Source organism: Chiloscyllium punctatum, chromosome 8 (genome assembly GCF_047496795.1).
Source record: "Chiloscyllium punctatum isolate Juve2018m chromosome 8, sChiPun1.3, whole genome shotgun sequence".
In the NCBI taxonomy this organism is placed as follows: domain Eukaryota; kingdom Metazoa; phylum Chordata; class Chondrichthyes; order Orectolobiformes; family Hemiscylliidae; genus Chiloscyllium; species Chiloscyllium punctatum.
The window spans coordinates 3,567,938-3,590,568 of NC_092746.1; the positions used below are offsets into that span (position 1 = coordinate 3,567,938).

General features: G+C 40.4%; 1 protein-coding gene across 2 annotated transcripts in view; it reads left to right on the forward strand.

Moving 5' to 3' along the window:
• hibadhb (3-hydroxyisobutyrate dehydrogenase b) overlaps positions 1-22,631 on the forward strand; it is a 126,966-nt gene that overhangs the window by 65,860 nt on the left and 38,475 nt on the right. The gene's annotated exons all lie outside the window — the stretch shown is intronic.

Sequence of the window (22,631 nt, forward strand, 5' to 3'; positions counted from 1 at the left end):
TTTCACTACCAGGTGTGTATCTATAATTTATTTGGGCCATAAGACACAGGAGTCTAAGTAGGTCATTTGGCCCATCAAGTTTGCTCTGTCATTCAGTGAGGTTGTGGCTGATCTGATTAATCCTTGACTCCACTTCACTGCTTTTTCCCCACAATCCTTGATCCCCTGATTCTTCAGAAAAAGTCTGTCTATCCCAGCCTTGAATATTGCTAATAAACAAACTTCAACACCTCTCTACATTAAAGAATTCCTCAGACTCACCATCCTCAAAAGAAATTCCTTGTCTCTGTCTTAAATGCATAAATCCTTATTCTGAGCATTGCCATGGGATGGAAAGAGCATTTCTTGAAAGATTATAATCACAGCTCAAATTCCTTGTGTTTTTATTTCACTCTTGTTTTAATGGGTCATATGTACACAATCAGTCATGTTGTTGGATTACTGTCAGATGACTTATGAAGTTGGAGAGTCAAACATTGCCTTTTAAACAATCAGACAGGACTTGTGTTTGTAAAATCATCTGAAGCTCCTTTTGCATTGCATTAGTAAGAATTCATGGTCAATTTGCCTGGAGCAAGTTGCCAGAGGTAACATGTTATGGGATACCACTGCGTGAAGTACTGCTGACCAGGAGACACTCTTGCTGTTATGGTCTACCCTAGGCATATTAGAAGGATATAGAGGTTGATAATCAACCTGTCTTGCTATGTTATGTGTACACATTTCTATCATCATCCAGTCCTGAAGTGTGATTTGAATTTATAGCTTCTGACATTGATGTAGGGAGGCTACCACTGTTCCACAAGACCTGACTTTTAAAATTATAGAGCCAAACCAGCTTTCTATCAAAAGCACAATTTTTCTTCAGCTAAGTCAGGGAAAGCTACATGCTAATCCATATGAACTACCCGTTTCCCAGATACTTCCAATGAATGATATAAAATGAGGTGATAAAATTGATTATTAAATGAAATTAATTATTCTGGTTAATGTCATATCTATCCATTGTTAATTTTTAATGTTTTTTGAAACGATCAATGAAAAATGTCTTCCTGTTTGCAGTATGACCTAATTGACACAGCAAATGTACATACAGCTTTCTTCATCAAAAGCCCTTAATTGTTATTTGAAGCAAAGTATGTTTTTGATTTTGTTTAGCATATGAAAACTGCAAAAGTTTGTAGACTAACATTCTAATGTCACATTCTGCTATTCTCATTATGTACATCATTAGGTGAATATTTTCCCCTTGTTCTTTAGACTCCAATCTTTAACCAGGTTTAGTAAATAGTCAAGTTACTTTTCATGTTTTTGCATGTGAAGTTGCTATTAACCATAGGCCAACAAGGCACTTGTTTAGCATAAATTCATGGGCAGTAATCACTGCATAAAAATAGTGTATCAAATGGCCATTATTTTGGTCTCATTAACCAAAGAGGAACAGACTATATATTCTGTTAATGCACTTGAAACATACGTTTCTCATGTTATTGATTTAGATATATTGTCTGGCAACAATATTTGACTTGTTGCGGGCCACTTTTAGAAGTTGAAATACTGCAAATGGGAGCCCCTGCAGTCACATCATATTCTATCAAGAGAATTGCTAACCAAGAGTAAATGAGGTAGTTTTGACGAGAGAAAAAATGTGAATTGCCTGTCTGCTTAAGACTAGCCTGAAGAGTAGTTAGCTGGCTGTAATAGGGCACACTTGAGTAATTGCATTTGTATAACAAGCCCAGCTGAAGCGATTTGACAGGCGTAGAGATTTGTCTGGCGAGGATCTCCAGATGGACATGACCACACAGCAGCTGGGTGGCACATTTCTCAGCATGGTTAGTAATGCCCAGAGTATCAGCTGTTCCCCATGACCACAGAACCCTGGTAGACCAGCTGGTGGCTGCTGACAGGCAGTGGCCCTGGTACACTTTTCTCTTCAAGCCAGTTGTCAGTGAGCGAAAGCAGCAGGGATGACCAACACAGCAGAACAATTCACTGCTGAGAGTCATTAAGAGAGCTTTTAAAATGTGCTTTTCCCAAGAAACTGGATGTATGAACCAGAAATGCACATCTCATAATATTTTGAGCCATTTTTTAAAAAAATTAAAATTGCTATTTTTCTAAGTTACTGTCTTGAATAAAATAACAATAGGATTATTTTCATTCTTGGATACACTGCAACAGGCATGACCCCTCTGAGAAGAAGGGAAAGAGATATGGGTGGAAAAACCTGGCTGTTCACATGCTGTTCAGCATTCTACTAATGGAGCAATTAGTTAGACGTCAAGTTTAGTAATATGGATCCAAATAATATTTCTTGCTGGGCGTCATAGACACCTCATAATGACATCAAAACTGCTCTCTGCTGCTGGTGATACTCATGCAGTGGAACAGGCAGCTTATTTTTCAAAAAAAGTACCTCTTTTTTTAAAAAAAAAACTGCTTCATTTTAATCGAAAACTGAGATTGTGGAATGTTAACTTAATACCCTTTTTAGTACAGTGCGTAATCTTAATTTCAAAAGCTTGCTTTCATCTTCTTTTAACTTTGCTCAAGATATTATGTAATTAACAAAGCTAGAAGTAATTTATTAATTATGTTTTTGGACTTTTACAGAAAATTGTCCAATTGGCACCTAAATGTTTATTTATATACGATATTTGATCAATATGTTGACTTTGTGAAAATAGCTACTGAATGCATTTAAACAAATGCCCAAAACAGAAAAAGAACATCTTTAGTATCTTCCTTTCCTAACTGTCTCTTTGAATGATCTTCCAATTAAGTGGAAATTCCGAGCTAGGTCTCATCCATCATACTATGAGACACTGTGCCCATTTTCATCTTCCCAAATATTTTCTTTTCCCTCTGGCTTTGATAACCATTTAAGCAAACCAACTTGTGGAGTCACCTTTAATGCTGTTCACATTGACTGTTAAAATTTGGTGCTGGTCACAATTTTGCCCGATGTGATCACTCTTCATTTATTTTCAGTAGATTGATATGGGGAGGGTGATGATGCTGGGTCTTGCCTGAGCATTAGGTGCCAGCCTTCAAGAGCTTGAGAAAAGTTCACATGGGATGGAATCTTCCAGGATGACATGAACTGTGGCCAGACCTGTGGCAGAATAGGAAGAGAAGTCCAGCAAGACCTATCTTAGCATCGGGAGGACCTCCTTCCATCTTTTATGCTTTTGACAAGTGGCATGGCAAGTTTCTCATGAAGCAGCCTGTGATTTTCCAGTTAAGGAGAATTACTGCTTGTTAAGTCTTGCTAAAGGCCCAATTCATTTAATATTCAACTTTGTTTTACCAAATATGACAAACAAATTTGATGTCAAGAAGTAAAAGCACAGTGCTGTCATTGCTAGATATTGGAGATAAAAACGAATGAGGGAGAAATTCAGCGGGTCTGACAGCATCTGTGGAAAGAAGAAACAGAGTTAACAGTTGTATCAGACGTGAAAGGTTGACTTTGTTTCTTTCTATATTATGAGAAAACTTGATATGGAGACCTGAGTGGGCTTCCTGGTGAATTCACCTCACTATTTTCTCTAAAGGATTTCCATGTTGCATATGATCAAATTGCATTGTAGGACATGATCCGTGAGCACCAGCTGCATGTACCCCTCCTCTATGGTCATTGGCATCTAGCATTTGCAAATCCCCCATCACCATTATGGTACCCCTTCGATGCTGTGGGTGCACAGACTTGTATTGTGGGGGCAATCAATAACCAGTGTTTCAATAATGCACACTTAGTTAGCATCTACCTCACGTCATCCATGCCTTGCCTTGCCCATTTTGTGCATTTCCACAGCCAAGCGGCTTGACTTGCTGGTCAGTAGTCTTCCGTCAGCAGGGACGTGCTAGGTGCCGCATCAATCAATCTCCTGCACCATGAGGAAAGATACTCTTGCTATAGAGGAATGTAACAAAGGTTTACCAAATTGATGCCTAGAATGACAGAACTGACAGATGAGAAGAAATATTGAGTTGGGTAGGATTGCATTCACTGGAATTTAGAAGAATGGTGGGTGGGGGGGCGGGGAATCTCCTAGAAATCTATAAAATTCTAACAGGATTAGACAGTGTAGTTGTAGGAAGGATGTTCCTGATGGCTGGGGAGTCCAGAACCAGGGATCTAACAGCCTAAGGATAAGGTTTAGGTTATTTAGGACTGAGATGAGCAATTTCCTCCCCCAGAGAATGGTGAGCCTGTGCAATTCTTCTTCAAAGTCATTCAGGCCAAAACTTCTGTCCTTTCAAAAAGGAGGTATAGCTCTTGTGGCTATGGGGATCGAAGGATATCAGGGAGGCCTGGATTAGAAAGCTGATCTTGATGATTAGCTACGACAATATTTGAATGCCAGAAAAGGCTTCAGGGTTTGAGTGGCCTACTCCTCTTCCTGTCTTTTATGTTTCGACAGTGACACCCTGCTTGTACAGCAAGCAAGCAAACAGCTGGTCTGTCATTAATAGTGGCATGGGGTGCAGTTGCTGTGGCAAAGAGACTCACTAAGTCATTTTTCAGTTGGTTGGGGAGTAAACTGGGCATTGTCTATGTTGGGAATCACAGGTGTGTAATGGGGAAGAAAATGGTTCAACTGTGGAGGAGTTGGGGGGAGTGCAAGATCCACTAATTGTTTGAGCTTTTAAAAGGATCGAATGTTAGACACAGACCATGCACTGTACAGGACAAAGACTCGCAGGCTCCCTAATCCTTGGCCATCGTGATGCATTACACTTCCAATGTTATTTGTTTCACAGATTCCTCCCTCCAACATCGCTGAGCAATTCGTTCATTCACATTCACGCTTCTGAACACCGAGACCAGGAAAGAATAGGGATGCTGTAGAAGGGAGGCCCTGTATGCAGTTTGACGATGCTGCAGGCTCTCTCATCACTTGGTAAATCCTGTTTCCCCGACAAATTACGCCTTTTGCAGGCACAATGACATTTGAGTGATTGGAGACAAACAATTAGATGCAAGATGTAAGCAATACCATTTGTATTTTTTTTAAAAGGTGCAAAATAATCATGCCTCCAAATGCCCTGCATATTTTTTTTTCTTCCTCACTCTCCTCCTACGTCTTTGTGTAATTCCTTGTTCTGTAATTGGAGTGGAGAGAGTCTGCTCGGCCCTGAAGCCGGTTTACCTTGGAAATGTAGTCAGATGATTCTGTGTTTGAACAGTCTAGCTGTGTTTCAAGTTTGTTTTCCTTGGGTGAAATTCCAAGGGCCAGAGGAGGACAGTAGGGTGGAGATGGAGTGTCTGGCCACTTCTGAATGGAGACATAATTGGTCCTGCATTTGGTTCCTTCTCTCTCTGGCTAGGTGCCTCCTGCCACTGCCTGTCTCCTTCTGAGGAAGGGGAACTGTAGAGTATACCAGGTTCCCCATCCACTGTCATCATGTCTTTGGTCCTGAAGGTCAGTGGTTGGGATAATGAAGTTGTGTTTGCTGGGAGTGCTGGTCCTGACCCTCCATGACAGTCGTCATTCCTATTGCACGGTGGTTCTGGGCAGTGAGCTCTGATGTATCCTAAATACCTATCTGCCACTGTCGGGTCCTCTCCTGCCTGAATCTGCACACGGTTCTGGTCTCCGTTAGTCCTTGGAGTGCTAGTGTCTTGGGTGGTGGGAGCAGGAGGATCCTTGCTGATGTTTCCTGTAAGACCTTGGTAGTCTCATTTCTGAGGTTGTGGAAGTGGCATCTGGGGGAGCTGGCTGTTTTGCAAGGGATGGTAGATGTTTTGGTATCTGAAGGGAGAGTTAAGGCATTGATGCTGTGTTTAGACATGCTTTGCAATGAATGAGATTGACAGAGAGGTTAATGAGAGTTGCAGTGGATTGTCAGCAGGGCTTAGATGTGTCAGCATCCTCTTTAGTGGTGTCAGTCTTCTCCTGCAAGGTCCAGGATTCTTCCCTTGTACAAGGTGAGGTGGCTAATGTTGGTACCCCTTGACCTGTGATGTCATGGGCTGTCTTCTCCTGTAATAAGAGAAAGGGGAGGATTAGGTGACATGAAAGTGAGTGGCACAGCTCTTCATCCTAATGGAGGTAAGTAAAAGGGAGTGGAGTGGAGTGAGTGAGGGCATGATGGATTAGTGGGGTGAGGGGCTGCTTCTGGGGGAGAAGGGAGATGGAAAAAGAATGATATTACAGGTAGTAGGAGTAGTAAAGCATGGCCGTTGTGTGCAGAAGCAAAGATGGATACATTCTGAGACAGCATTGATTTTTGACACTCTTCTACTCTGCAGAGAAATGGTCAACTTCCTCAGAAGCCACCATCTTGACTTCTAAGAACAAGAGTACTGAGGTCTTGAGGGAGCATCAGCAAGGCTGTCTTGCCACTGACTTGGGCGGTGACCTCTGACCACACTATCAGGGTCCAGTGTCTTTGTCCTCCAGGAAGGGCACATATCTCCTCTGATTCTCCTGGAGGAGGACATATCTCTTCTGGACCATCCACTGGATAGGTAGCTGTCAATGAAATGGTGCCTTATTCACATCTTGTCATTAACTGAGCAGGGAAGCTTCAGAATGTTAGTTTTCATTCAGATACACAGTGCCCTTAAGGATATCAACTAAATGGCAAGTTGCTCTGGGTACAGCATGTGCTAAGATGAGGCTGGAATTGGATGTGAGAGACATCATTGGGACAGGATAGATAGTTAATGAGGTGAGTTTAATTAAATATAGTGAGAACTGACTAGGCCTTGGGATGAAAAATCCTTTGAAAGCTTAATACTTTTTTTTGCTAAATGCAAGATTCAGCAATGGACTTTCTAAACATTGGTTTTAGATGCAAAATGCATTTTTTTAAGTTAAGGACATGAATACCCTCGTGGTGTACTTCTATAATATCAGTATTAAGTTCTTGCTGTGTATCTTACCTCCACCCCCACCAACCAATATCTTCCTCCACAAACATGTGTTGTGTGTGTGCATGTATATTCTGTCTGTCTCACCTCTTTCTCACATGCCCACCCATTTTTCCATTTCTAACTTCTACATCAGATTGGATACCGGAGTGGTGTTAGAGTGAATGGATTAAAGCTATCAAATTGAAAGGTTTTAAAGACGCAGTTTTAATTTTATGGAAATGATGACAATTATAGAAACTTTCTGTCCTACATAAACCTCACAAGAAAGCATAATTAAGTATCACTTTTCAAAAGCCGAATACATAATTTAGCAGTTGCATAATTTTAGAACTTGTAACAGATCTTCAGTAATCATAAAGCTTCTTGTCCTTATTTTGGTGCCCCAAATCATGAAGATTTAGTAACCTCTAACATGTTATTTTGGACCACAACAGTGCCCTTAATCTATCTTTTTCCCTATATATGACTTTTGACCCACCATAACTATCAAATATCTGGTTCATGTCCTCTTTATAACTCAATTGAGATGATTTTACTTTATCCATTTATAGCTTTTTTTTTTAAAAAGAAAAACTATTCTCCATTTGTTGTCTTGTCTGGATATATACACAGGCAGCACAACTTCTATCGTACAGAATTATTTCCCTTCATTGTTCTAGTACCACATCACTGAATGTATGCTCTAATTTCCAGTGCAATAATGATAGCATTTAACTAAACCTACATTGCATCAAGACTAACCTAATTGCTAGTGTTACAGTTTGGATTTGTGATCGAAGAGGTAAGTTTCAATTGATCCTCCCGTCAACTCAAGTTGTGTATTTGTAAGAGAAAATCAAGTTCATAGTCTCATACTAGTGTTCCTCTACCAACTCATTGTAGAATGGCATTAGGTATGATCTGAGTAATCAGACCATGATTCTGACATCCTCTTGCTGCCAAGTGAAACATGGAGGTATTCTGCTGATCGAGTAAAAGGAGTAATTGTGTATGTTGCATTGTGTCCCCCTTCTGTATATTTAAAACAAATGTAATGTAATATTTATATTGTATAATTTGATTTTTCAAGTTTAAGTATGCAATTTTTCATTTCTGTACCAAACGAAAATGTTGCAACAACCTGAAATTTCTTTTTTCCATTTCTTTTAACCTTAAATAGTTGTAGAATATTGACACAAAATGCTTAACACTGGATAAATTATTAATATTTTGGAAAATCTCTGAACTATGATTCATTATTTTATGGATTTTAAATGGCTGTTGCAACCAAGCCAGGAGTTTTAAGTTTATTCGTATTTGAGATGTGGGAGAATGAGGAATCTGTAGCCCACTAGAGGTCATTGTTCAGTTGTAGCCTATTAATGAACCAGAAACATCTGAGAGGGCAATAAATTACACTGTGGATTTTTCTAATTATGAATTCGTGCTTAATCATTCAATGACAAGTAGGTTGTGGCAGCACATCTATGTATTTTGCATACACAGTTATGCTAATGTGCTATTATATTTCAGTAGATGTTGGTTCTTCATCATTAGAGCAGTTCATTAAAGAAAGCTCTCTTGCCAAATCATAATTGCTGATTATGGGTAATAATTAACTTTTCTTCCCCTTTTGATTCTGTCTGTTTAGTCAAAAAGCTTGGTTTGGCTTTTGCATGATTTTCTTCTGTCTTTTTCTGTTCCCAAGTTCTAGGCTGCAATGTCAGCATGCCATTCTGATGATAGTTATCAGAATTCAAACCCAGGCTAATTAAAAGTCCTGCTGACAGTTGTTCTGATCTGACTTTGACTGGAGTTTGATGGTCATTATGGGCAAATAATGAACCAAGGCCACAATTGCAGCAGCTGCCAGTTCTGGACTTTGTTGCTGCTAACTAGTAAAGGCTACTCCGTAATAATGAATGCATCTATCAACTGATTCTCTGCTTCTGCCAGAGAAACAATGAAATTACTTTTATTGCTGCTTTAATTTTCATTTCTGGGTAAGTCAGTCAACTTTGCTCTGAGCAGTGAAAATGCTATGTATTTTAAATCCATAATGTCCTTTGGAAATATTGTACTAACAAATAAACTGAAGTGGTTTTAATCATTGAATACTATGTGTACATCTCATTTTCAGTATTTATATCTGAAATCATCTAGTGTATTCTTCAGAACCCCAAGGGTAATGCCTAAAGAAGAGGCCAAATGTCTAATATGTGCTTCGTTTCTGTTGAAAAGGCAGAAGTGAATCTTAAATGATTTACACCTTAATTATCATATTGGCTTCACACTATCTTGTTACTTAAATGAACAGTAGGGATTTTAGATTGTTTATCTTCAAGACTGGTTGAATAAAATTTTACAATGATCCAGTTGTACTGCTACAGTGAGTTACACAAGCCGTCCCCTGCGTTAAAAAACCCAGCCTGTTCTTTCTTCCTCTCTTGCCTTGCAAAAACAGGGTCACACACGTTACAGGCGAGGGAGGACAGTAACTTTTTTAGTTACATCTGATGAAGGATGAATGTTGGCCCACATTGCTCTTTTCTCTGCCAGTTCCATTCCATTTGTTTCACTACTGTTGTCAATGAGAAGTCTTTGTCTCAATGTGAAACTCATTCTGTATAAAATGCTATTTGAAGAAAAATAAAGATGACACAATAGTTCCTGCATTAATCTTAATCTGAAATAGAGGCCTTTTATATAGTTTCCAAAAATGTTGAAAAGTACCAGGATTTAGATGTTTCATTAAGAATAGAGAACATAGTAAGGTGGGGTGGGGGGTGCGATGGTGTGGCCTTGTTAATCAAGGGTAGTATTACAGCAGCTGAGATAACGTTTGAGGACTCACGCACTGAGGTTAGAAACCGGAAAGGAGAGGTCACCATGTTGGGAGTTTTCTGTCGGCCTCTGAATTGTTCCGGGGATGTGGAGGAAAGGATAGCAAAGATGATTCTCAATAGGAACGAGTGTAACAGGTAGTTGTTATGGAGGACTGTAACTTCCCCAATATTGACTGGGAATACTATAGTTCAAGTTGTTTAGATGGGTCGGTTTTTGTTCAATGTGTGCCAGAGGGTTTTCTGACACAGTGTGGAGACAGGCCAACAAGGAGCGATGCCATATTGGATTTCGTACTGAGGAATGAACCCAGCAAGGTGTTATATTTGGAGGCAGATTAGCACTTTGGCAATAGTGACCACAATTGGTTATGTTTACAATAGCAATGGGCAGGGATAGGTATATACTACAGGGAAACAAGTATAACTGGGGGAAAGGCAATTATAATGCGATTAGGCAAGATTTAGGATGCATAGGATGGGGAAGGAACTGCAGGGGATAGACCCACTTGAAATGTGGGGCTTATTCAAGAAACAACTACTGTGGGTCCTTGATAAGTATGTACCTATCAGATTAGATTAGATTACTTACAGTATGGAAACAGGTACTTCGGCCCAACAAGTCCACACCGACCCGCCGAGACGCATCCACCCAGCCCCATTCCCCTATATTTACCCCTGCACCTAACACTACGGGCAATTCAGCATGGCCAATTCACCTGACCTGCACATTTTTTGGACTGTGGGAGAAAACCGGAGCACCCGGAGGAAACCCACGCAGACACGGGGAGAATGTGCAAACTCCACAGAGTCGCCTGAGGTGGGAATTGAACCCAGGTCTCTGGCACTGTGAGGCAGCAGTGCTAACCACTGTGCCACCGTGCTGTCCACAGGCATGGAGGTAGAGAGAGGGAGCTGTGGTTTACTAAAGACGTTGAAGCTCTTGTCAAGAAGAAGAAGAAGGCGGCTTATGTGAGGATGAGGCGTGAAGGCTCAGTTAAGGGGCTTGAGAGTTATAAGTTAGCCAAAAAAGATCTAAAGAGAGGGCTAACAAGAGCCAGGAGGGGACATAAGAAGTTGTTGTTGGATAGGATCAGAGAAAACCCTAAGGCCTTCCATTGGTATATCAGGAATGAAAGAATGACTAGAGTAAGATAGGGGCCAATAAAATGTAGCAGTGGGAAATTGTGTGGAATCTGAGGACATAGGGAAAGTGCTTAATGAATACTTTTCGTCAGCATTCACATTGCCCTTTGCCCTTTTCCAATGTTAGTGAGAATATGGTGATTCAGGCTACTAGATTAGATGGGTTTGAGGCTGACAACGAGGAGATTTTAGCAATTTTGGAAGATCTGAAAATAGATAAGACCCCTGGGCTCGATGGGATTTATCCTAGGATTCTCTGGGAAGCTAGGGAGGAGATTGCAGAGCCTTTGGTTTTGATCTTTGTCATCATTGTTGACCAGGAGTAGTGCCAGAAGACTGGAGGATAGCGAATGTTGTTCCCTTGTTTAAGAAGAGGAGTCAGGACAACCTCAGTAATTATAGGCCAGTGAGCCTTCCTTCAGTTGTGGATAAGGTGTTGGAAAAGGTTATGAGATAGGTTTTTTTTATCATCTGTAAAGGAATAATTTGCTTAGGGATAGTCAACACGGTTTTGTGAAGACTAGGTCTTGCCTCATTAACCTTGTTGAGTTCTTCGAGAAGGTGACGAAACAGGTGGATTAAGGTAAAGCAGTTAATGTTGACATACATGTGGTGTAAGTTAGATGGGCATCAGATTAATTTCACAGGTGGGCACAACGTGGAGGGCTGATGGGCCTGTACTGCACTGTAACATTCTATGTTCTACCCTTCAGCTTACATTAGTGCTTCATTGCTCCCCAATCAGTCCTGAAATTTGACATAAAATGGGTACAAATGCTATTAAAATCCTTTAAAACAGAATTTCTGTTTATACTATTACTTTTGCATCATATTTTTAGCTAATGAATGGCTGTCCATCAATAGCTGCTGCCTTTTTATAAATGCAACAGCCAATTTGCACTTAAAAACACCAGAGATTAATTACCACGGGAGATGTTGAATGACCTACCCTTGCTTCTCCATATCCTCCTTTTAGGTATTTTTACTAGAAACACTTCAACTGAACTTTGTAGCTACTTTGCACCTAACATTTACTGCCCATGTTATTTTGATTTAAGTCTTTGTGAAATATCTTATTTTCAACTTGCAAGTAGTGGTGCTAATATAAATGCTTTTCGGGGCACTCTAAGAATTCTTCTGAATCTATTGAAATTGTCTCAAGACCTTTTTTTTATGACCATTTGAATAGGCATGCAGATCTTTGATTTAAATTTAATCCAAAAATCACAGTCATACAGCATGGAAACAGACCCTTCAATCCAACCTCCATTCCTGGTAAACCACTTTTGAACTCTCTTCAGTTTACTAATATCCTCCCTGTAACAGTACTTCAGAAGAGACCTCACCAACATCATGAACGTCTCCAACAGTCCAGCATGTAAAAATAGACTGGGACGTTTTTACTGGAATGTAAGAGGTTGAGAGTTGACCTTTATTGAGGTTTACGGAATCATGAAGGGCATAAATAAGGTGAATGACGATAGTTGTTTCCCTAGGGTGGGGTAGTTCAAAACGAGGGAGCATTTTATTTTATGTGAGCAGAGAAAGATTTTAACAAGGGCATGAAGGGCAACTTTTTTTATATATACAATGCTTCAATTGTAGAATGTACTGCCAGACAATGTAATGGATGCAAGTACAGTTGCAACGTTTAAAAGACATTTGGCTAAGTTCATGAGTGGAAAAGGTTTGGAAAGTATAGGCAGGTGGGACTAGTTTAGTTTGGGATTATGCTCAACATGGACTGGTTGGACCAAAGGGCCTGTTTCCATGCTGTATGACTCTGTGATACTTACTCCTCAGTGCTGCATTGAAGTGCTAACGTAGATTAGTCTGGATTTTTTGAGCACTGACAATGCTGCATGCGTTGCTACTGTGACTCAGGAGAACATTTGCATAATGTGTTTCTTCCAGAATCTTTATTATGGTTGTTGGAGAGAGTTGGAATGGATGGCACAGCATTCACAAGACTTGGCAGAAGAGTGGTTACAACACTAATTGGCATCGTCTAGTTGTTTTAAAAGTCAAGGCTATGAATTAATGTTAGTGAATATGTGCTTGGGTGCATGCTATGAGTCAGTGGGATAGTCTGATCAAGGTGGGTGGATGGCAGGGGCCAGGAGTGTGGTAGTTGGGTCAATTTGGTCAGTGGTCATGAATGACTCTGCAGATGATAAGAGGGTGTTGCTGAGATATTAGTACAGTTTATAATATATTAAAAATTCCTTTCCATTTAAGTGTCCCATACATCTGTCTCAAGCCTCCCACACTAGATCAAAGTTAGAAACTTGTTGTGGAAGGACTAGGGAGGAGGGGAATCGCCCATCAGTATTACCTTTCCCGGGTAATTCAAAAGTTGATACTTCATCAGGACTTTCACAGGCGCTGATGTGCATCTTCTGTCACACAACTGTTCTCCAATGAAACAAGAGTGTGGAGGATTTGACCCTTTGTGTGCTTATGTCACTGAATACGGCTATGAGTGGAATGGTGTGCAAATAGGCCCAAATTTGTAAATACTGTCGAGACACATCTTCCAACAGAGTTTTGGCAAAATATTTAGGTTACTTTGTTTAGTTGAAGAAAAGGCATGATGTGTAAACTTGCCCTTTCTGTTTGTGAAGGACAGGGCCACGTGAATAAATGGCTTCTAGAACAAGCATGTGAGCCTGACTGACATTCTTAAACCAATTAGGGTTTCTCAGCTATTATCTAATCACAGAATCACTATTGGACAATGTTTTGAGTTTTGTATGCACTGGTTAGCTGCAGTTAGCAGTTTGCCTATTATAAACAGAGGAAGGAGTCTGCTGTTTCATAGTATCTGCAAGTTGTTGGCTTCTATTGTCTGCAATTCTGCCATTGCACTTCAAGTTCACATACCACATTTTTCTTTTGCTTTAGAAGCACTCTTTACAATACATGGCACTTACCATAAAGTTTCCACCAAATGAATTGCTTTCCTTCAAAAGCTCCTGTTGTTTTACAAATGCAACTCTTTAGTTCGATTGAAACTTGTTAATAGAGAATACTTTTTTTTACTGCCAATCAGAGTTGGCTTAATTGATCAGCACTCTTCACATGTAATGTAAACTGTGGTTCCCTTTGAGATTTGGTATTCTCGTAACACTGCCCTGTTGAAGGCAGGATGAAAGCCTTTGAAAGCGCGTCTTGTTTTGCTTTTCAGCAATATCAAAATGTTTGTTTTATGAATTTCTTTTTAAACTTGATGCTGTTTTCTGACGGCCATATCGCAAAAGCTTTTTAGTGGTATCCTGTGGTTGAATTTAGTCCTTTTTAAAAATTTGAATAATGGTAATTTGAACAACATTTGAGGGTTTTATTTTCAATCCTCCTTTCTCCATTTCTTTTCTTCCCTTGTCCTCCAACTCCTGTTTTCAACTTAATGTCCTGTTATTCCAAAATAGGAAGAAAAATTCATTCTGTGAGCTTTGCCTGTCTCCCCTTGCAACTTTCCATCCATGGGTTTGATGTATTCATTGAGATGCATTCAAAGACATTTCTAATTCATTTGGCCGTATTACTGTTACAATCCAATGGGTCATCTGTTCCCCTTCAATTTCAGTATATTGTTCCTGAACAGATGCTTGCATATTGCAGTATCTTTGTCTCTTCAGTGACAGTACGTGTTCAATACTAACCTCTGTCGGTATAATTCAGCAGAAACCATGTTGGACTATGTTTTTCAGTTAGTGAGATTAATTGTCTTTGCCGTTACTTATGTTTAAATGGTGCAACGACTTCAGGCAAGGAATAGGTGTGCAGTTAAATGCCTGAAATCCAAAAGATCTTGTCTGAATTGTGCCACCCTAACACTTGCTTTGTAAAAACAAATTCCCTGTATGCTTTGCTAGTGAAATGAATTTAATGTCCTATTTTTGGACAGTAGGTTTGAAGTAAACACCGCAGGTTAAATCTAGTCGTTGGAGGCATACATTGGAGAAACACGATTGGCAACACTTCACAATCAACCACTCCAATACTGTAACTTATAAAAGTCTCAATCCTTCAGAACTTGATTCATAATTTTAAAAATGTAAAGTTAAGTACACTTTTTCTAAAATCTTTATCCCATCTTTTCATCTCCTAGGTTCTTTCTGTTACATTCTCTGTCCATGTTTTTAACAATTTCTTCTGTGCGAATGTGAGAGATAAACGCTGTAGGAGCAAGTCTAACGAGTATCCGTCACCATTAAATGCTCTATCACAACAAAATCTGACTTAATAAAGCCACTTCTTATTGGTCTGTCTAGAATTGAGACATCTAAATCATGAGTGTCCCAGATGCACTTGCTTGCATGCACTCTAGTATTGTAGATCTGGGGCAGTTTTGATGTGGTTTGTGATGAAAGAGTATACCTTTTCATTCAGGACCATTATATATTCTCAACTGAGATTTGATACTCCTGTGGACATGTTGCTGTGTTTGTTGGTCCCAATTTACGTTGTGAGGGTTGTTGATGTGGTGGAGTGGTGATAGAACTTGAAAGGCACAGCCAGTCAGACAGCATCCGAAGAGCAGGACAATCAATGTTTCGGGCATAAGCCCTTCATCAGGAATCAGGATTCCAGATGAAGGGCTTATGCCCGAAACTTAATTCTCTTGCTCCTCGGATGCTGCCTGACTGGCTGTACTTTTCCAGCACCACATTCAACTCTGATCTCCAGCATCTGCAGTCCTCACTTTCTCCCTGATAGAGTTTGAAAGCTGAGCTTATACAGTAAAATAAAATGTCCAGAAGGGCAACAGTCAATTTTAATTCACATGCAATATATAATAGTACATGTTTTTTTTAATATAGATACTGGCTGACCTCTTGTGCAGTACTGGAATTTTCTGATTTTTTTTTTCAAATTTCAAGCATTGGTAATTTTTACCTTTTTAAATTTTATCTCCGTTGTGCTAACCTGGTTACGTTCATTTACGCTGCCTAATTACTCTCTGCTTCTTCAACCACCGCTGTAGATACAAATAGCTCCACGTGCCTGTGCTAAACAGCATTATTTCAAAGGTAATCGGGTATTAAAAAGAAAGAGCTGAAAAATGTGTTGCTGGAAAAGCGCAGCAGGTCAGGCAGCATCCAAGGAGCAGGAGAATCGACGTTTCGGGCATAAGCCCTTCTTATGTCGATTCTCCTGCTCCTTGGATGCTGCCTGACCTGCTGCGCTTTTCCAGCAACACATTTTTCAGCTCTGATCTCCAGCATCTGCAGTCCTCACTTTCTCCTATTAAAAAGAAAGGGCATTATTGCTAAAATTACAGAAGACGGTAGTCAGACCACATGCAGAATACTGTGAGCAATTCTAAAGAAAGATAATCTGGCATTGGAGACAGTTCAGAGATAAGTTCACTAGGTGGAATCCAGGTTTAAATGAGGGATGTCTTATGAAGAAAATTTGAGTAAGTTAGTCTTGTCCTCATTGGAGTTGACAAGGAATGAGAGGAGACCTGATTGAAGATTCTGAAGGGATTTTTGATATGGTAAATGCTAAGATATTGGTCTCCCTTGTCAGAGAATCTGGGACCAGCGAACTTGATCTTAGAACAATGGGTCATCCTTTTAAAACAGACATAAGGAAGGTGAATCTGTGGGCTGGTGAGGTAATGTCATTCGGTATATTCAAGGCTAAGACTGGTTTTAATCAGTAAGGGGATTGAGGGTTAAGGGGATAAGGTATGCAGGAAAGTGGAGTTGATTATTTAGATCAGTCACAGTCTCATTGAATGGAAGAACAGAATTGATGAACTGAATGGCTGATTTCTGCTCCTATATCTAATGGTCTTAAAGATTCATGTTCGTGATCAATGTAGTAATTTTTGGATGCTCAAGATTTGGAGCACAAGTAGTGAGCATTGATAGTTCTGGCAACATTAAAATTTTTTGTAATCAATAATCTTTAGAACAGTATAAAGACAGGAGTATACTTAAGAGGGAAATCAGGAGGGCAAAAAGGGGAAATGAGATAGCTTTGGCAAGTAGAGTTAAGGAAAATCCAAAAGGTTTTTTATGAATTCATTAAGGACAAAAGGGTAACCAGGGAGAGAATAGGGCCCCTCAAAGATCAGCACGGCGGTCTTTATGTGGAGCTGCAGAAGATGGCAGAGATACTAAATGAGTATTTTGTATCAGTGTTTACTGTGGAAAAGGACATTGAAGATATAGAATGTAGGGAAATAGATGGTGACATCTTGAAAAATGTCCATATTATAGAGGAGGAAGTGTTGGATGTCTTGACCATGCTGTACATCTCTATGACTCTATGACATAAAAGTGGATAAATCCCCAGGACCTGATCAGGTGTAACCTAGAACTCTGTGGGAAGCTAGGGAAGTGATTGCTGGGCCTCTTGCTGCGATATTTGTATCATTGATAGTCACAGGTGAGGTGCCGGAAGACTGGAGGTTGGCTAACGTGGTGCCACTGTTTACGAAGGGTGGGAAGGACAAGTCAGGGAACTGTAGACCAGTGAGGCTGAGGTTAGTGGTAGGCAAGTTGTTGGAGGGAATCCTGAGGGACAGGATATACATGCATTTAGAAAGGAAAGGACTGATTAGGGATATTCAACATGGCTTTGTGAGTGGGAAATCATGTCTCACAAACTTGATTGTGTATTTTGAAAAAATAACAAAGAGGATTAATGAGGGCAGAGCGATGGACGTGATCTACATGGACTTCAGTAAAGTGTTCAACAAGGTTCCCCATGGGAGACTGGTTGGCAAGGTTAGATCTCATGGAATGCAGGGAGAACTGGCCATTGGATACAGAACTGGCTCAAAGGTAGAAGGCAGAGGGTGGTGGTGGAAAGTTGTTTTTCAGACTGGTGTGCCACAAGAATCAGTGCTAGTTCCACTACTTTTTCTCATTTATATAAATGATTTGGGGTTGAGCACAAGAGATATAGTTAGTAAGTTTGTAGATGACACCAAAATTGGAGGTGTAGCGGACAGCGCAGAAGGTTACCTCCGATTACAAAGGGATCTTGATCAGATGGGCCAATGGGCTGAGGAGTGGCAGATGGAGTTTAATTTAGATAAATCTCAGGTGCTGCATTTTGGAAAGGCAAATCTTAGCAGGGCTTATACACTTAATGGTAAGGACCTAGGGAGTGTTGCTGAACATATAGACCTTGGAGTGCAGATTCATAGCTCCTTGAAAGTGGAGTCGCAGGTTGATAGGATAGTGAAGAATGCATTTGGTATGCTTTCCTTTATTGGTCAGAGTATTGAGTACAGGAGTTGGGACATCATGTTGCAGCTGTACAGGACATTGGTTAGGCCACTTTTGGAATATTGCGTGCAACTCTGGTCATCCTATTGGAAGGATGTTGTAAAAAAATGAAAGGGTTCAGAAAAGATTTACAAGGATGTTGCCAGAATTGGAGGATTTGAGCTAGCGGGAAAGGTTGAATAGACTGGGGCTGTTTTCCCTGGAGTGTCAGAGGCTGAGAGGTGACTTTATAGAAATTTTATAAAATCATGAGGGGCATGGATAGGATAAATAGACAAAGTCTTTTCCCTGGGGTGGGTGAGTCCAGAACTAGAGGGCATAGGTTTAGGGTGAGAGGGGAAAGATATAAAAGAGACCTCGGGGCAATGTTTTCACGCAGAGGGTGGTGCATGTATGGAATGAGCTGCCAGAAGTGGTGGAGGATGATACAATTGCAACATTTAAAAGGCACCTGGATGGGTATATAAAAAGAAAGGGTTTGGAGGGATTTGGGGAGGGTGCTGGCAAGTGGAACTAGATTAGGTTGGGATATCTGCTCGACGTGGACGAGTTGGACCGAAGGGTCTGTTTCCCTGCTGTATATCTCTATGACTCTATAACCCAAGGACCCTTGGAACGTGCAGTAACTCCTGGGATATCTTTGTTAATTTTTTGATTTTTTTACTAGGCTGGCACTATTGTAATCAACTATTTTATGGCTTTCCTACCAGATTTACGATATAAATAGATTTAGAATAGAATTTGTTATCTCTTCCAAGTATCCGGTTGCCTTCGGTATTCTGCCCAGATATATTTTGTGATATTACTTTCTTGACATTTGGTTCTGAATTTGCCTTTGCTACTTTGTTCCATATCCTCTTGTGTCACAATTTTTAATTTTAAGTGATGTAATGGTCTGGTCTTTCCCCAAACATTGACCATGCTTCCAAATCTTAAGAGAACTCTCTTTATCAATTGGGCTTTTGAAGTCTTGAAAGGAGACAATTTATCCAGTCTTTTCCCTGTTCTCAAGTCTGTGACTCCTCTGTGATGACTTGAAAACTGAAAGGATTTCTTTGTTGTTCTTGTTGCCGTTACCAAAAGTTTCTATTTGTATGGAATCGTAATAAAACAGTGCTTCACGTAAGTATTACAAAGCAGGATTTGATATGATGCCATTTGATGATGTTAGGGCAGGTGACCAACTGTGATCAAAGACAGAGGTATTAAGAAAACATCTTAAAAGAGAAAGTGGTGGAGAGGTCTATGGAACTCCAGAACTCAGGAGTGAGGAAGCTGAAGGCATGTTCACCGGTAATGAGTGATTAAAAAGAACGAGGAGACTGTGGAGCAATTGGATAACTCAGGTAAGAAATGGACTCTTAGCTGAGCAAGCACATGGTTGAATGGACATTTTTAATCAGCTTGTTCAGAGATGTTACAACACATTGCTGAAACAAATGGGACTTGAACCCAAATCTCTGACTCCAAGATAGGGACATTGCCACTGTGCCACTAAAGCCTTTAACTCATGGTTGAGTAGGACTTGCTGTGACACAGGCAGGTATGTAGTGATTGGATGTCAAATACCATTTTGTTTGTGTAGTATATTTATCACTCATTTCTAATTATTTTCAAAAAGGTTGAACCATTGTTTTGAACCATTGTAATCCATGACATCACTGTGCTACAAGACAGCAATTTCCAGGATTTTGACCCAGTTATGGGTGCAATCATTTCCACTTGTCCATGTCAAATTTCATTATTAGATTAGACTACCCTACAGCGTGGAAACAGGCCCATTGGCCCAAATAGTCCACACCGACCTTCCAAAGAGTAACCCACCCAGACCCACTTACCTCTGCCTAATGCACCTAACACTATGGGCAATTTAGCATGGCCAATTCACCTGGCCTGCGCACAGAGGAAACACATGCAGACACTGGGAGAATGTGCAAATGCAACGCAGACAGTTGCCCGAGGCTGGAATCGAACCTGGGTCACTGTTGTTGTGAGGCAGCAGCGCTAACCACTGAGTCACTGTGCTGCCCATTAATTTATATATTTTATCTAACTCCTTTTGTAGGTCTTGGTTACCTCCCATATATAATTACCGCTTTTAGTTTAATATTATCTGAACATTTGAGCAGTTTGCCTTGAGACAAGATATGCTTTAGACATTTATGCCATGACATTCTCCAGCCTGAAAGACACATTCTTAGTCAATATCAGTTAGTTAGATCCCCCTGCTGAATGCATGGGTTTAAAGTTATTGACACAGGCCTGTTTGTGGCCACAGTGAACATCCTTCTGTGTTTCTTGACCGATTCTTTTCAGTGCTAAGGGTGTAATTCTGATATATGTAATACTATTTCAAAAGGACAGTTCCTACTCCAGGGGGCCCCAGTGGTTTGTTTCAATGCTGTTTGCTGAGGGAAATGGAAAGAGATAAGGGAATGGTGCCCCAACTTGGTCTCTGAGTCTTCCCTGGAGCTCATACTGCCAGATCTGGGGAACTAAAGTACTTTTTCTTGAGTTGAGGAAGAGGTCTACGTTTCAAACCAAGCTGGCTAAAATGGAAGTGAACAAGGATGTGAGGAGCAGGACTTTGGTGCCCCAACAGATTAAGTGGCCTCATGGCTACAAACACGATTGGTATCCTGCATTCAAGAGTCACAGTAAAAAGGCTAAATTTCCCAGCATTTTCCTCCACAGCAAACGTCCAACTAAGATACCATACAAGTTTCGTTCATCACTCCTACACCTCTTCACTTCCAAATCTGAGCAGCCAACAGTCATAGTCACCCTCATCTTTGTGCCGCGTGACATCCATGCCTCACTGTCACCATCCACAAATGCTTTCGCTTCTGTTCTTTCGGCACAATCCCTTTCTCACATTCGTAGCTCTCTACTTCCTTCCCTTGCAGCAGAATGCTGCATCACAGGAAACAGCAGAGAGTGGAGGCAAGGTGGCAGTCACCTTGCAAGCCGGTGGAAATGAATGCCCATTTGGTCCATTTAAAGGAGATCATTCTCCAAAGGGCTGCACATGTCAGCAACAAGCTATTAGGAAAGCCTGAGCCTTAAAAAAAAACATTGATGCCCTCACTTGTTGAGAATGCTCATTCTCTACTATAGATGTTTTGTTGGAGTGAGCACAACCTTCATGCTGGAGATCTGTGTTGATCTTGTCTGACCTTTGGAGTGGCATGTGACTGACAAAAGGCAGCTAATATTGCTGCTGGTGCTCCCTGTCTTGTTCATTGTTAGAACTGTGTAAGCTGCTCCTGCGCTGCAGTGAAGGGCTCTTGCCCGAAACGTCGATGCTCCTGCTCTTCGGATGCTGCCTGACCTGCTGTGCTTTGCCAGCACCACTCTAACCTGAACTTTCTCAGGATCAGATCAGCATATTTTGCTTTTCACTGACTTTGGCTAGTTGAAAGACGGAAGGTGTTGATGCACTGACTCCTGAATCGATGTTTTCAGTGCAAAGTGATAAAAATGAATTGTATGGGACAAGGTTCAACCTGAATTAAAAAGAAGTTGATGTGGTGATGCCATGTATATCCTTAAATACAGGGTCAGACCTTATTCAAGGACCAGAAGATTACAAAAAACTTGACGATTCACTGTCTAGAAGCTTGTGAGATGAGATATATAGTTGTGCCACGGGAAACTAAATTAATTTGATTTTTGTTCCACTTCAGTTTTCAACCTGTAATAACTAAGTGGGTGGTGATTGCTGGCGGGAATGGGACGGCTCGCCTTTTGAGTCTCGATTTGGAAAATTAACACCAGCGAAATATCATCAAAAAGATAATCCGATTGCATGGACAGATACAATGTAATATAAATACAAAGTGAAGCTCATAAGAGAGCAGGTTCAAAAACTGTGGGTATGAAATGTTTCCAGTGACATAGGGCGACAATAGCTTATGGGACAACATTGCAGAATTCAGTATTCCCTGCCTGAGAAATAAACATGAAGATTTAAATCAGTCACTAAATAAAGGAGGTGTATTTTGAACTGATTTAGAGTGACTAAGGGATGCTCAGAGTCATACATCTGTGCCTGTGAAGCCTCTGGAGAACTGTCAAACACAGAAATGGGAATGACAACAGAAACTGGTTACAAATAAAACATGGCATGGTCTTAAACCAATTGTGCATGCTTATCTTTTGGCAGAAAAGAAAACTAATTGAACATGATAAAGTGTAAAGTTAATTAACACACAAGTTTGTTGATTACCATCATAGGATTATATTGTTCTTTTTCTACCAGCCTTCTATCCCAGCTGTCTCCCTTTCAGAAAATGTCATTGGTAAACAATAGAGACACCATAACAAGTCGTAAATGGCTCCAGTGACAGCAGCCCCTAGTGAAGCTGCATCTGTAGAAAATGATTGTGTCTGATTACTTTTTGAAGACAGCAGTGCAGACATTGCATACTAAGTGCCACTTCCAGATCACTTTGCTTTGCATCTGATGTATCCGTTGTGAAAATTAGTAATATATATATATTTCTAAATATACTTTCGCTGTCA